Source organism: Ambystoma mexicanum, chromosome 10, assembly GCF_040938575.1.
Source record: "Ambystoma mexicanum isolate Mex_15411 chromosome 10, UKY_AmexF1_1, whole genome shotgun sequence".
NCBI classification, from domain to species: domain Eukaryota; kingdom Metazoa; phylum Chordata; class Amphibia; order Caudata; family Ambystomatidae; genus Ambystoma; species Ambystoma mexicanum.
In genome coordinates this window covers 1,442,574,221-1,442,590,723 of record NC_090932.1, presented here as the reverse complement: position 1 = coordinate 1,442,590,723, position 16,503 = coordinate 1,442,574,221, and the positions used below count along the sequence as shown (strand labels likewise).

General features: G+C 47.8%; 1 protein-coding gene across 8 annotated transcripts in view; it reads right to left on the bottom strand.

Annotated features, from left to right (window-relative positions):
* HECTD4 (HECT domain E3 ubiquitin protein ligase 4) overlaps positions 1 to 16,503 on the bottom strand; it is a 4,298,785-nt gene that overhangs the window by 95,293 nt on the left and 4,186,989 nt on the right. The gene's annotated exons all lie outside the window — the stretch shown is intronic.

The following is a 16,503-nucleotide window of genomic DNA, read 5'->3' as shown; positions in this document are numbered from 1 at the left end:
GAATATGGAGGGGGCACTGGCCTCCCCCACTGGAAAAACGCTGCACGCTGGGGCAATGGGCCATTAACATCATCCCAAGGAAGGAGCCGTACAACTAAAGCAGAGGCTAAATAAAGGAAACCGCATTGATACTGCAAGCACAGAGATAAACTGCAGACATGACTTACTAACATGCAGGCAGCGCTGAAACGTCTGCGGCCCCGGCTCCTCTGCCCAAAAATCATTGGGACGAGTCTTGTAGGGAGGATGAACAGCAGCAACAGGATCTCGCATCAGGAGGTCACTGTGTTGATTTGTGGGGAGGACAGCCGGGCCAGCATTCTTTCCCTTCTGGCCCGGCTGTCCTCCCCACAAATCAACACAGTGACCTCCTGATAGGGTAGAGAAGGGACCAGCTCTGAGGAGCAGCGGGAGGAGGGGCCAAGCTATTACACACTCGAGCCTGCAGTGCTCTTTGGCCTGTGCTGCACCAGTAATGGCCCCTGGGGCTGTGTAGGTGGCTTGGCTCCCAGACGGTGTGGAACCCTCCAAGGGGATTGTGGAACAGAAAAAGAGGACACCAGTCCCATAACCATAAGTGGAGAAGGGAAGGGGGTGCATGCTGAGTAGTGTTTGCAGCCCACCATAAGGAGTCACATCTGGCCTTCTGGGGGTCACTGAGTCACGGGTGCCAGCTTTGAGATCTGGGGCCAGGCCGGGAGGGCAGGTCAGTGCAAGGAGGGGCAGTCCTCTGTGGTCCGAGGAGGTGTGACCCCCTTTATCAAGATGAGTGCCGCCCAGGCAGCAACAAGCCGGAAGGTGATCTTCAGAGGATCACATGTCAAAAAGCAATGGCAGGGGAAGGACCACAGAGATTTCAGATCACCTAGATTCGGCCTCTCACTGGCCAGAGGGCTCAGTAAACAGGTGTTGGCAACTGGACAAGCAGAAGGCCCTAAAGCCCTCACCACCCCCTGGTGAGGACGTGGGAGGCGGCAGCACTGTGCCACAGTTGAGCCTCATGGAGGTTAACAAGGAAGATCTGGTGCAGTGCTTGGCGGACCTCCAGACACGGATCACAAGCTCATATCAAGAACAGTTTTCGTCGTTGAGGGCCGATTTTAAGGGAGCGGTTCACAAGTTCAAAGGGGAGCTTTCAAAATTGGGGGAACCCATACATACAAATGAAAGGGCCCTTCTAGAACTAGCTGACGATTCCAGGAAAACTGATGAAGCAGTTGAACAACTAGCTTGGTTGTCGTATAACCTGGAACTTCAATGCGAAGACCTTGCGAATAGGTCACAGCGTTCAAATATACACCTCAAGAATGTCCTGGAGGAGATCGCAGACAAGGAGCTTAGATTGATAATTCAGTCCTTGTTTGCAGAGCTACTCATGGAGGTTTCACCAGACGAGGTGAAGTCCACCTCGATAGAATACATAGAGTGGGACCTGCATGAAGAGAGCTGGGAGCCCGTCCTAGCTGCATTTGCTTCCTATGGCTAAAAAGACAAAGCTCTGAAAGCGGCCACACGGCCACCTCGTTAAACATCAACTGGACTGAGGTACAGCTCTTCCAGGATCTGGCACACTCCACATTGCTCAAGAGATGACTAATGGGACTGGTAGTCAAGATCCTCAACCAAGATAAGATTTGTTACAAGTGGACCTTCCCATTTGGCTTGATATTTACATGGAAAGGGAAGCAGTACAGACTGACGTCCTGTGAGGAGGGTCTCAGGTGCTCTCTTGGCATCTCATGGAGAGGAATATTAATGTCTCTCTGTGGTTCTGGGACCCAGATGGTTTACCGGTTCATGATCAGGGATATTCCCCACGTTGTCTCTAGGTCCCATGGACCCGCCTGGGTTGTTGCAGGGGTGGGTGTTGGGGGGACGGGAGGGGGAGCAGCAGTACACTCAGTTGGTGTTCGACGACAGGGTTGCAGGGCAGAGAGTGGGGAGGGGGATGGTTGACACCCACGCACCGACCAAAGCACATAAGCTGGGTAAATAGATATCAGAGCGTCTCTAATGAAGATGAGGATGAGCCAGAAGGGGGAACAGAGGAGGGCGATGGGAGGAGGGTCAGACGGATTCAAAGTCCTCACTAACAATGTTAGGGGACTGAATTCTCCCGTCAAACGGCAAAAGGAGGAACACTTCTTGAGTTGGGAGAAACCAGACTTTCTCATGCTCCAAGAGATCCACATTCGGAAGAGCGACAAATCAGGACTCCGGTTACCAATGTATCCACATCTCTTCCACGCTAATGCAAACAATAAAACGGCAGGGTTTTAATAGCCTTCGAGTACATACCTAACCTGAGGGTGCTAGAGCGTAAGGGGGATAAGCAGGGGCGATTTGTTCTCGCAAAATTCTGCTTTAATACTGACATTCACTCTGGCGACAGTGTAAGCGCCGAATGCTGGGCAAGATGGGTTTCTTAAAATGACACTGGCCGAACTTAAAGGGTTCACTGATGGTCACGTGATATTGACTGGAGATTTGAATGTGGAGTGGGTGCTGGGGCAAGATCGCAGTGGGAGAGGACACAGCCCAGGGAACACTGTCTACGAAACTTAAAGAGGTTTGCAGGTCTAGGGATAGTGGATGCCTGGCGTACAAGCAGGGGTTCAGAAGTGGGATATACATATTACTCGCATTTCCATAGAACTCTGTCCTCTATAGAATATATCTGGGTATCTGGTCGGCTAGCGGGACACATTCGGGAGGTATTCTTAGGCACAATGGCATTGTCTGACCATGCCCCTTTAGGCACGTTGCTGGACTTGCCCCAAGGCCACAGGAGGCTCTGACAATGGTCTCTGCTGGAATGGAAACTAGGGGATCCAGTCCTATCAACATCCATAGGGGGAAAAATCCAGACCTACTTTCAGGAAAATGCCATGGCTGACACCTCCTAAGGGTACTGGTGGGATGCCTTCAAGGAAATAATCAGGGGAGAACTGATTGCTCTCAAGGGACAAACAAATTGGGAAAATGGAAGTTGATCTGGAATCGCAACTTAAAAACATTGTGCCTAAAATGGGGAACTGCTCGGCAAGAGCCACGTTGAAAAGTAACAGAGCATTAAGGGACCAGCTAGACCAGTTGAGTGTCAGGAGGGCAGAGAGGTGACACCTCAACGCGAAGCAGAAATTCTATGTGAGAGGGAACAGGATGGGGCAGCTTCTGGCGAGGCAGGTCAGACAGAGGGGAGCGACCCAGACAATTCTGAAAATATAGGACGGAGCGGGGGACGACGTGGTAGACAGAGGGAATTCTCAGGTGCTTTGGTCACTTCTATGGGGATCTCTATGTCTTAGATGGGCCTCAAGAGGACCCACAGATTGCATATTTAAAAGCGGTACCGCATCCAACACCGTTGGGGGCAGACAGAGAGGCACTTGAGGGGGATATCACAGAGGAGGTGGTTCGGGTGGCCATCGGGAAACTCACCCCGCACAAAGTCCCTGGCCTAGATGGCTATACAACTGCTTTCTATCAAAAGTACTGTTCTACTCTTGCTCCGCATTTAGCACGATTATATAACTCTTTCGAAATGGGAGGGGGACTCACAGAGACCATGGACCAGGCAAAATTGGTGGTGTTCCCGAAACCATGCAAAGATCCAACGCAATGTTGCTCATACCGCCCGATAGGTTTGATTAACGCTGATGACTCAAGATATACACTAAGATCCTAGTGGCTAGAAGAGAGGGTCTACTTGCGGCGTTAATTCATACCAACCAGTCGGGGTTCATCAGATCCCTTCAGACTTTCGAAAACACTAGGCGAGTGTGTCATCTGTTGGAGAAGGTAACAAAGCGTGGGATTCCGGCAGTCCTGATTGCCCTTAGAGGCCGAAAAGGCATTTGACCGCATGGAGAGGTGCTTTTTATTTCTCACCATGGCTCACATGGGATTCGGAGAGAGATTGATTCAGCACGTTCGGGCTAGTTATCAAGTGCTCTGCTATCTCTCTTGTTATATGCAATTTTCTTAGAACACTTTCTGCAGTGTATGCAGGGGGCATCCCACTCAGGTGGCCGGGGGGGGGGTCCACAAGACAATGGCAGCCGATGACATGCTGCTGGCACTCTCAGAGATGGCAGTGGCCTCAGAGATTGTGTCCTTCAGTGGATGGGGGGGATCCAGGAAAAAAAAATAACCCGAAGTGCTAAACCTTATGCTACGGGGGAGGCGCGGAGATGCTCCCCGTTTCAGTGGGTGACGGAGAGGATCAAATACATAGGCGTCCACATAACGAAATCCCTGGACCCTTATATGCAGCAAACTATCCCCATTTGCTCAACGCTTTGAAAACAGACCTGACGTGTTCAAACCCTCTTTATATATCCTGGATGGGGCGGATGGCCTCGATTGGGATGGTGACCCTTCTGCGCTTGCTCTACTATTTCAAGGCCCTGCCGGTTGCTCTTCCTCAGGGGTTCTTTCGATCTCTCAACGGGCTCCTCTTTGCTTTTATCTGGAGAAACAAAAAGCAGAGAGTGTCGCTATGGGTACTTATGGCCCCCGAGAAGCAAGAGGGACTGGCGGTTCCTGACTTTAGATTATACTATCAGGCCACCCGGATCAGGTTATAATGCAGTGGCTAAAGGGGGAGGACAGTAAGATGTGGGTGCGCACAAATAGGGCAGTGGTGGGGGCCCCCTTAGCGGAGGTGCTGTGGCTGGCTAAGGCTGACCGACCAGTTAGTATGCAGGCATCACAGATTCATGTAGTTGGTGGGGGAGGTGTGGGATGACCTATTAAAAGGAGGGGGGGGGGGCTATCGACCTTACCTGGAACGTTCACGCCACTGTTTGGGAATCTAGAGTTCACGCCAGGGTTGGAAGAGGGAGCATTTGGCAAGTGGAGAGCAGCTGGGTGCACACGACTCAGAGATATCATGCAAGTACAAGAAATCTAATATTTTGAGCAATGAAAACAGTCCTTTGACTGGTCTGAGGGGGACAGGCTCTGGTACTACCAGCTCCGGCATTGGGTATTGCACTCGGCTAACAAACCTGCGGCGAGCAGACAATTCACTGCATTTGAGATTCATATTACGTCTCACTCGAGGGATTCACATCTAATATCTTCATTATATGTCATCATCACGGAGGGGGCGGCAAAAGGGACGTGGCCCTACATGGGGAAATGGGAGCAAATTCAGGGATAACAAATATTACTAGGGGAGTGGACATTCCTGTGCAGTAATATACCCAAGCTCACCCGGTCAATTCAGCTAAGAGATCTGGTATAAGGCCCTTACCCAATGGCATTATACTCTGGTATAGCTTAGTCGCATGTATCTAGGGGTAGCGCCGGACTGCTGGAGAGGTTGCAGGGTGACGGGGTACTGGGCACACATCTGGTGGTCTTTCCCGGCTATACTCCCCTTTTGGGAGCAGGTGCAAGAGTTCATCGAAGAAATGCTGAGCAAGACTTACATCTGGAGATGCGGACGTGGACTTTGGGGCTTTGGGAAAGGGAAAGGGAAACCGCTCTGCAGGGGAGGGCCTCTTTCAAGGCATGCATGGTTTTGGTGCTGACAGTGCTGTTGGTGGTGACTCGGAGGTGGAAGAGCAGGGACGTTCCGACACTCCAGATGTGGCTATTCAAGATCTGGCACAACCTGGCTATGGAGTGGGTCACGTATAATATCCACGGGTATTACAAAAAATGTCAGGACAATTGGGGGTTGCTACTAGCCTATCTTCAGGAGGACTACCACTTGCAGATGTGCCTGCAAAACGTACGGATAGTGGATATGTTGGATTACCCAACTAGGCCTAGCCTATGGGGGATTAGTAAAACCACTGGAGTGTAGGGAAAGGGCAGCTCTGGGGCGGGGGTAGGGAGAAGTGGTGGGAGGGAGCTTGTTTTGTAAAGTTACTTAAAATGCCAGATAAACAAACCTATACAAAAAACTATTGTGATGGGAGGGCAGTGTCTCTGAACAACAGGGTCAACAGATTCAGGGTCTCTTTCTGCAAAGGGGTTCGTGTTGAGGGAATATTCAGCATCTCGAAGTTCCAAACCAAACAATCCAAAGCAGGCGACAAATGAAAAGCAAAACGTCCCAAAGTTTCTCTGAGTCTCAACAAGGGTAATGTACAAATCAAAAGGGTTCCCTCATCAAGGAGAGTGCTATTGCTCCTCAAAAATAGCCAGAAGGGGATCACCTTGTCCTTCAAACCTTTTCTCAGGACACACATTTTTGCAACCGTGTAGCCATTGATACCAGTCAGTACTTGTTTTCAGGGTTCTTCAGGTTGCAGCCTCCCAAGGTGCTATCATTGTCTCTAGCAAAGACCTTCAGACAGTCTTATTCCAAGGATGTCACTTTCATGATGGTTTGGTGCACCTTGGTGGGGGTTCAGTGGATAAGTGTGACTATACTTCTACTCCTCATGAAACTCTATTAAAACTAAAAAAATATGATAAAAAGATTGGTTGTTTACCGTCGTACCTGAATGTATATCTCAATAAGAAAGGTTGTACAGATTTTATGAGATTTTGTTTTAATCTGTTCCTCACTCATAACATTTTAGTTAGAAGGAACGTTTGTTCCAGTGATGAAGCATTTTTAAGGTTTTCTAAAAATGTTAGTTGCATGGAACCTTTAAAACATATTATTGTATATTGCAAGAGGGGGGGAAGTGGGGTCTAGAAATGAAAACTCCTGTGCTGAGCTCGGTATTTTGGTCTGATGGTCTCGATAGTTCTGTGCAAGGTCACAGGTGGGAAGAGGTGAACCCAACACCTCTTCTATGGGATAGTGGAAAGTCCTGGTTGCCTTGCAAAAGGTAGTTGGTGAATCTTATGGCTACAAAGATTCTCACGCTGGATGCAGTGTTTCAAAGTGTGTTTACTTTATTTTCTTTAGTGTAGACACATGGTCTAAAAAGTGGTGAGCCGACACATGTTTCGAACCCAGAGGGTCCTTCTCATGGCTGATGTTTTAAAATTTCATTGAACAGTAATCGACATAAATCACACTAGTTGAGTGTAGTGACATTCGTTGACCAGGGTGAGTGTGTTGGTGACAAAGTGACATAGTGAAAAGGGTTGATATATTCAGTAGGCGATACAATTTTAGTTTTGGTCATTATTTTTGTACAGCACAGTGCGACATGCGGTTTACATTTGTCATGGTAGAGACATATTACATTCACAGACGAGCCAGGAGAGGAGGAGGTGGAAGAAAAAGAGAAAGAAACAGCAAATTAGTTGCAAGGAATGGATAAGGTGCAGGAGTTGGAATAATTTGATGTGGGTTGCTCTTACCAAGTTAGATAAGGTGATCGTGGGGTTTGTTGCCCCAGAGAGTGTTCAATTGAAGCCGTTTGGCAAGTAATTCAGGGTCGGTCTGGTTGAAATTCATGGCTGGGAATGAAAAACATTTTTTTTTAAGTGAGTGAGCAGGTCCAAATGGATTTGAGTTGTAGCGCTGTTGCAGTGTTGTGAATTGGCGTTCCGTTGGTGGGGAGTGTTTGCGTGTTGGCAATCATTTGGCTTGTCATTAGCGGGTAAGTGCCTATGCTCTAGAAGTATTGAACTTGATGAAGTGTGCACCCCAGGCCAGTGAAGAATATCAAGAAATTGCACAGGAAAAAGTGAGTGTGTGTTGAGTCTCGTGAGGCCTAATCTCATATGGTCAATAATGCACACTATGTGGATATATTGCATAGAGGGAGGAATGGTTGGCCCAGACGGATCAGGGGTGGTATCTAAATGTGGCAAGGTGTGACACAAAGGAAATTGTCTCTGTGCGTATGGCGAATGGCTATAAGGCATGCGCGAGTTTGGTGAGGATGTAGGGACATGCAAATAAAGTTGAAGTGATGACCGCTGTAAGAGTGTACCAGGTAGAGGAATATTGTAGTAAAGGTGCACGTATGACTTAAATAAGTTGCTGTGTCGGTAGCTAGGCTGTTAGTTATGTCAGTTTTAAGAAGTAAAGGAAAATTAATTCCTGAGCTTACCTAATGCCGCCGTCCATCAGGTATGCTGTGATTAAAAGGAGGATTCTGCTCTTTGCAAGGAAATAGGTGTCTAGAGAGGCACCTGAGTCGAAATCAGTCGGTATGCGCAGAGTTTAGGGTAGTGTGACGGCAAATAAATTGTACGCATGTCTGTAAGCCGCATTGGTAGTGTCATGGACAGTTAACTGTGCGCATGTCAATTAAGGGAGGGTGCGCTTTACTGTCAGCTGTATACATATGAGACCAATGCGTTGTACGCATGTCCGTAAAGCGCTTCGGTAGTATCAAGGACAGCTAAAGGAGGACCAGCTGTACTGTTAGCTGCATACATTTGAGACCAGTGCGTGAATTACGCAATTGAAAAGGAAGGTGCAGTTATGTAGTGGTGCAATGTGATAAGGTGGAATGTTAGTCTCCAGTCTAATGGGACTCTTCCACCATAGGGATCGTCAGGTACGCATCCTTCAGGTCGAGCCTTGTGAGCCAAACCTTCTCCCTGAGCGAGTCCCGGAGCTGGTGGATGCCCTCCATCTTGAAATGGTGGTATACTATCCACCCGTTCAACACCTTCAAGTTTATAACTGGTCACACTTTCTCTTTTCTGTGCACCAGGAACATGTTGCTTATGAACTCGGGTTCCCCCGGGGACCTCTCTATGGTGTTCTTCGCCGCTAGCAGCTGCAGCTCCCGATCCAGGAGACTCTGCTCTGTGTGCTCTAGCGCTGCTGATGGGGCCTGCGCTCCTGCACTGGTACCTGAACGAACTCTAGACACATGCCCCCAACCGCCTGCAGCACCTAAGCGTCGCTGGAAAGCTCGCGCCAATTTCTCAAGAACATGCTTGTTCTCCCCCCCACCGGAGGATAATACGCTGCTCTCACCTTGAGTAAATCCTTGACCACGACCGGCTCCTCTTCCTCTACGACCTCTTGGAAAACGACCTCTGGACGGGAAGAAGGAGTCTTGCTGCCTATTCTCCCAGTATTGGGCCCTGGGATTCTGAGGTCTACGTCCCCCTTGGCTGCGACCAGCCGAACGACCTCTGTGGCGGCTGGTCCCTCCAAAAACACGATTGGTGAAGATCTTTCTAATAGAAGCCTGAGCTTTCTCCAGGGACGCGTAGGTGCCTACGAAGTGCCCCATCTCTCTGCCGAAGGTCTCCCCAAAGAGAAGTCCTTGTGCCGCTTCCCCGGCTTCGTATGACGCTAAATCACTTAGCTTTGAATCAATCTGCAGCAGAAGTCCTCGCCGGCGCTCTGATGCGATAGCGCAATTTGCGTTGCCTAGGAGGTACATCGCTCTCTGCGCCCAACCTGCTAGCGCCTCGGGGTCCACCTCTTCACCGGTATATCTGGCCCTTTCAGCCAGGTCCATTATCTTCGCCAGAGGCGCGGCCAGGTCTAACACTTTCTCCTGGCAACTCCTCCAAGACCTATCGATGCCCTTCTGGGGATCTTTGCTAGCTTTCGACACAAAGGTCAACATTTTTGGATCCAGTTCAGGCATCTCGGCCACCTTCCCTGGGAGGTCTGATCTCGAGCATTCCGCTCGGAGCCTCTGTCGGACTTCTTTGTCCAGAGCTTTCCGCAATCTCTTCGTCATATATTGAGTCACTCTAGGCGAGGGCTGCCAGTCTGAGGATCTCGGGTTCCGGATGCTGTCTGGATCGAACATGTCCTCCTCCACCTCCTCGAGGTGCTTCTCTTTGCAGCTTCTCTTTCCTCCGCTAGGCTTGATCTCAATCTCTTCCTCCTGGGAGAGAGATTCGCCTTCCTCCGGCTCTTCTTGGGAGCCTGAACCGTCTTCTCCATATTCTTCATCCCCTGGAGGGGGGTCGTGAGGTCTGGCACAGTCTGACGCTGCAAAAATGCTTACCGGAGCTTTGCGAAGGCGTCGACGACCTCCGGGACCTTTCCTTCTGCCCCATCCGAAGGGCCCTGGGGGTCCAGAGGGATTCTCCTCTTTCGGGCCTTAGAACTTCCCATAGACCCTGCTTCTGAGGGTTCCGCGGGCGTGCTTCCTCCCCTTCCGGTACTGTCTACGGGCTGAAGTAGCTTAGCTTCCAGTGACTCCAGCCTGTCTTGCTGGGGTCTCACCCCCATAGCCACCGCATCTATAAGCGAGCTTCCTAGCACCTGCTTGAAGCTGGCCGCCAGCTCTGAGGATTGCTCCTCTTCACTCCATTCCAACTCGGACATTGTGCTTGGGTGCTGTGTGCCTGGTGTACCCAACAAGGGTGTCACTGCACGCCCTCTCGCTACAGATGCTCTGGGGAACGAATGCGCCCCTTTATCTTATAAATAGTATTATTTCTGTGATACTTCTGATATATTATTTATTTTATTTTTTATTGTCCAAAATTTGACTCTGTGTGGCTGTACTGGAAGGAGGGTAGTCTATGACAGTAGAAAGCCTGGGATGGGCTGGATTCAGTAGGCCTCTGCCAGAGGCGCGCTCCCAGAGACTCTGCTCCAACGTTCACCGCCTCGTGAAAATTCCTCTCCGGCTGTAGCTGCTTTGTCCTGGTCGCGTGCTTCTGCAGCGTACTAGCGACCTCAACATTACTTCAGCGTTGATTTGAAAGAGGCAGCGCCTCGTTTTAGCAACAACAATGGCTTAAGAATGCCGCCTCACCGCCGGTCCCGGCTCCTCGAGTGTACTCCGCTCCACGTCGCAAATACAAACGCGACTGTGGAAGCGAAGGCACTCGTCGGCTCCTCCCTCGCAACGGAGGGGGCCAGGAGTACCTAATCTCCTCGCGCACCGCTAGCGCTCCGCCTCCCCGAGGGAGGGGGCTGTTCTACGGCACGCACTTCCCTCTCCGCCTGGAGAGGGATATCACGGACCGGCCCGTATTACGCGTGAGCTCTTGGTCGCCCACGGTATTCCGATGCGCGCGATCGCTAACGCTTCCCGAGCTCGCAAACGCACTCCAAGCGTGCTGGACATACGGCACGGGGAACGCGAGCTGTGGGAAGGCTGCCCGAACGCTCAGGCACGCTAAATCTAAAATAAAAACTTCAGAAACACCAAACCTCGCCCTGCGGCGCTAAAACACCTACGCTTCTGCAATAACGCCCTATTACTGTGCATAGAGCGCATAGACTCCCCCTGAGCACTCCAGTCTGCTAACTCTACATCCATAGCTCTCAACCTTTTTTGTCAGCAAGGCGGGTGAAAACACCCGATTTTCTTTTTGGCGGGTGAGAGGCCCATAGAAGTGAATGGGCGTATGAGGGACTTGGCGGGTGATTCCACTGCTTTCAAGGCGGGTGACACCCGCCAAAAGCGGGTGAGTTGAGAGCTATGCTACATCATATGCACTATAAACACCAACTTATCCATACAAATCAGGGAGAGAACCAAAATAGCACTTATCTGCTTGAAGAGCAGTAAAAGAAGAGGAGCAGCCCTGGGACAGGAAGTGGTTATTACTGGGCATGGAGTGTGATGGACTACAGAGACTATGGGGATTGTAGTTCTGAAAAACAAAAAAACAAAAAAAAAAAGGAAAAGTCTGTTCAGACTGTTTCAGTGTTTTGTTGTGGTTTTTGAAGTTTGTTGAAACTGCTGAAGAGTAGTGAATTACAAGAAGTTGAAGCATAATGCTTGCCTCCAGTCTTGTCATAGAATTAAGGGAGGATGAGCTGTACTGTCAGCTGTATACATATGAGACCAATGCGTTGTACGCATGTCCGTAAAGCGCTTCGGTAGTATCAAGGACAGTTAAAGGAGGACCAGCTGTACTGTTAGCTGCATACATTTGAGACCAGTGCTTGAATTACGCAATTGAAAAGGAAGGTGCAGTTATGTAGTGGTGCAATGTGATTAGGTGGAATGTTAGTCTTGAGTCTAATGAAATGCTTGTATGCATCTATGAGGAGCGTGTGTCGTCTCTACACTTGTATAGGGGAAATCTGGGGTTAGCCAATTTAGAGATAACCCTGGACTAGGTCCTGCTAAGGTTCCAGGGGATTGATGTCCCGGATGGGTAGGGCGGAAAATGCGGTTGGGGGTTAATTAACATAACAGGTCTATCTGGATATGGTGCGTGTAGCACCCAAAAATTGTGGTGGGGAAGGGGAGCAGCAAAATTAAGTCAAGAATTTGACAAACCTTTTTGGGGGGAAAGTAAGTCTTGTGTCTTTATTGAAATGCTTAGATGCATTTACGAGGAAAGTGTGTAGGGTTTACACTTGTATGGGGAGAGCTGGGGTTAAATAATTTGGAGATAGCCCTGGACTGGGTCCCGCTATGGTTCCAGAGGATTGGTGTCCCGGATGGATACGGCAGAAATGTGGTTGGGAGTTTGTTAACATAACAGGTCTATTTGCGTCTGGTGCATGTAGCACTCAAAAACATTTTTTATTGGGGAGGGGGAGCAGTGAAGCTGGTTCAAGATTTTGCCATACTTTTTTTTGGGGGAGGTGAGTAAGAGGTTAGAGCGAGAAAAGAAAATGGAATTTTTTTTTAATGGTTTGTGCGGTGTGTGGTGAGAGGCACATCACTGGGATTGTGGTCTGAGAGTAAATGACCCGTGATGAGGCTCTCGTTAAGAGGGGGCTTTGAGGGTCTGGGTCAACCTAAGTGAAAATAACATGGCTTGGTTAGAAGCCAAGGACTTATGGAGGTGGCGAAAGAAAGATGTCTGGTCAGGTGGTTTAGATGTTGTTAGGAATGATCTAGAGAAATACACTGAAATCGTGATCAGAATTCAAACCGTTTTTAATAAACGGTTAATGAAGTGACATGTTAGTTTTGCTTCCTCCTGGCGTAGTTTGCGCTCCCTGTTGCCATCCCCTTGGTCCACATTTGACTGTGCGCAGCCCAATGAATCATATCTGTCGTTTGTCGTCCATCTAATGGTGCTTCTGCCAATGGTTAGCCTGGGGTAGTTTAGAATTTTGGGAATGTATGTTATTCAGGTGTTCTCTTATCCTTACACAAATGTATTCGATTGTGCTGCCGATGTATATTTTTTCACAAATGCACACAATGGTGTAAATTGCGTACTTGGATCTGCAATTGATATGTTCCATTATCTTGTATGCCTGGCAGTTTAGGAATTTGGTAGTTGTTGTCTTTTCCGCATATGTGCACACTGAGCATGTGCCACATTTTGTGAAACCAATTGGAGTCCTTGTTGTGAGCCAATTGGATGCAATTGTCTTTTGTTGGGGCATGAAGGAAGGGCTCAGAACATTGTGTAGGGTGGGTGCCCTGCTGAACGAAATGCTTGTATATGGTTTCAGGTTGGAATTAATATGTGGATCTATAGTAACAATGACCAATGTTTTCTCAACATTTGTTGTATCTTGTGGCTGTCTGCGTTGTACCTTGTTACAAATCTGATGGCATCTTCTTTAGTATTTCTTGTTCTGACCTTGGGTGTTAGTAGCGTCTCTCTGGGCATAGATAGAGTTTTAACTTTTGCTTTTGCGATGTTCTGTGCTTTGTAGCCTCCGATTGTAAAGCAGTTGTCTAGTAGTGTACATTCTTCTTTATAAGTTTCCCCCTTGTGTCACAGTTCCGTTTCGCTCTTATATATTCTCCTTGTGGGATGTTGGCGCTGACCGTACTTCTATGGCACCTGCTGGCGTGAAGAATTGAGTTCACTTCTGTTGGTTTGCGGTATGTTCTGGTTGAGATCTGGTTGTTGATAATGGTGACCTCACAATCACTGGACTAGGCTGGGGACTGTCTCTCCTCAGAGGTCTGACGACATCACGCACCTAGAAATGTCTTCTTTATGCCTAGGACCTCCAATAGAAGCCCCACAAAGATAGATGTACTCCTGCTTTGTCATCTTTAGGCTCATCCTCGAGGTGGGATGATGGCACCTCTGTGATAAAGTCTGACATCAAGGATCTCCTGAAAAGGTTAATGCTCGATTTCACTAATGTGACAGGGGTAGTAAACCAAACCTTTTCACAAGGGGCTAGAAGCCCCTATCAGCTGGGGGTGGGAGGCCTATGAGGGAGCCATTCAGCGCCAGACCTATGCCTGAGGTGCAGGGTGACAGAAGATTGGGCACCAAACTTGGTAGCTGCCATTACATGTGGAGCCACCGTGGAAATAATGGGTGGGCAGAGCTTAAGCCCCTTTTCAAAGCTTCCCCATACATAAACATCCCGGTGCAGGATGAGTAACCCATATTGGCTAGGGAAAGAGGTCCAATCAGCAGGAAGGGAGGGATATTTAAACGCCGAAAAGAAAGAAGGCAGTGTGAGTAGGCGAAGTAAGAGGTGGAGCACAACAAAGAGACCAGCAGGAGGAAATAAGGAGTTTCGGCTTGTGGAAGAGACTGTTGGAACAGGTGAGGTATTAGTTTAGGAGTGATAGTGGTTCTGCAATTTGAATGTACGTGTTTGTGTGGTGAGTGAGTAGAAGCATATAGTGTAAAGAGTGAATGTGAAGTGAAAGATAGTGGGTGAAAGAAATGTGTCTGTAGTAGGGTTATATGTGATTTTATTGAATCCAAAATAACTAATCCTCATTACAACTGATACCATAATAATGAATTCCAAAATAACAAATTCCTTTTGTTGTTGTTTTTGGGGGGGTTTATCCCCAAAGCTCCCCTTTTTTTGTTCCTAATACTTTTCCCCCCACACCCAAATCCACTATTCACATTCCCAACCCCTTTTCTAGTTTTTTTCCAAATTCTTTGTTTTGGAATTCATTATTTTCGATTTGTTAAATGGATGAGTTTGTTTGTGATTCATTATAATCACAGCATTCTGTGTAGTAGTGAGCGGAGGAGTATAGTAGTGGGAGGATTAGTATGGTAATGGGAGCTAAAGCATAGTAGTGGGAGAGGAAGCGTTGGTGGGAGGGGAAGCATAGTAGTGGGAGGGGAAGCATAGTAGTGGGAGGGGAAGCATAGTAGTGGGAAGGCAGATCAGAGGGATGTGGGAGCTACATTAAAGTTAGTGGTGAGGAGTAGGAGTAGGAGTAGTGAAACATCGGACGGACGAAGCATTGGCAGGAGGAGTAAGTGGATACAGTGAAAATAAGAGTAGAAGAATAGGGATGAGTGGGCATGGCCGATCTAGCCTGTTCAAAACAGAGCAAATGCAAGGCACAATCGCACCTCCCAGTGGAACACTAAACTCTGGTTAGAGTAGCGAAAGTTAGGACATCCCGAAGGGAGGTAAGACACACTGCACTTAGGGACACTTTGTCTAGTGTAATTGAAGAACTTAGACAGTAGGGGTTAAAAATCAGTAGAACTATGTGGGCTTCGGACACCTGGGTTACAGAGGAGGTTTGTGGGCAGACGAGACACAGAGGGACATCACTAGACTTCACAAATAAAAATAAAACCCATGAAATGTATTTTCTTTTGCCATCTGTGACACTAAATAAATAAATAGAAATCCACAACACCGTTTCACTCTACAAAACAAAACATGGAAAATAGAAGCATTCCTAGAGGACTATACAAACCTGGATGTATGGATCTGAATCTCTATGCAAGAACTGGAAGATTACAACAACATTTTAAAGACAAGCAGGAAGACAAACATAGAAACAAGGGAAACTGTTTCCACAATGACGCATCCCAAATAAAATCCTCAGTAAAAATACTGGAGTCTGTGAGGCGTCGGGGCTTTTACAGGCTACATGCACATAGGTTGTAACAAACTTGAAGATAGATTTTAAGGCACATTTTCTCTTAGACCAGTCGTCTAAATCTCGCATCTTGCTCAGGTGAAACATCCCCCGATTGAGACCTCTTGCCACCTATCTTCTACTGTTGCCCTCTTTGATCCTGCAGAATGTTGTGATGTACCCAAGATCAGTCTTCGGCCACATGATGATTGAGACAACACTAGTTATCGGTGATCATAAACCAAGAACTAAATCAGGAGGAAGATAATTGTATTTTTTAACTTTATTTTTAGAAAAAAGTTATTTAAAAGAAAAACAGGCGATGAGACTGGAGGCACACATTAAAGTCCTGTAAAAGCCACTGAGGGATGGGGTAAGGGGAGAAGATGTTGAAGTCTTAAGTTACTGTTGCAGACAGAAAAGGCCAACCTCTTCTTAAAATCAGGCCATTTTATAATTACAGAGAACAAAGCCATTCAGGCCAAGAACTATAAATTAAGGAATTGTTGAAATCACAACTTTATCATTGTGCAAATGAACATGCTGTGTGCACTAGGTCTGAGGTGCCTACAGTCTTCAATGACTTGCACTTTAAATTATTGCACTAAGACCCCCTCACACCTAGTGGCAAACATCCTACACATCCCGTTTTCTATTCACCAGACTAGAAGACAAAGACCTGGAGGTTTTGGAAAAGAGCATGCCAATTGATGAGGTATAGAAATCCATTTCCTGCCTTGACTTCAATAACTTTTTAAAATAAGTTTGAGCTTGTAAACCTGTTTCTTACTGTGCTGTGTTACCTTGATAAAATAATAAAAATATAATAAAAAAAATACACAATTAAACATGCCCCTAGCCTGTTCATTTGCACAATCTGTGCAGTCTAGTTTTTGACTCGTTCCCTAGACAT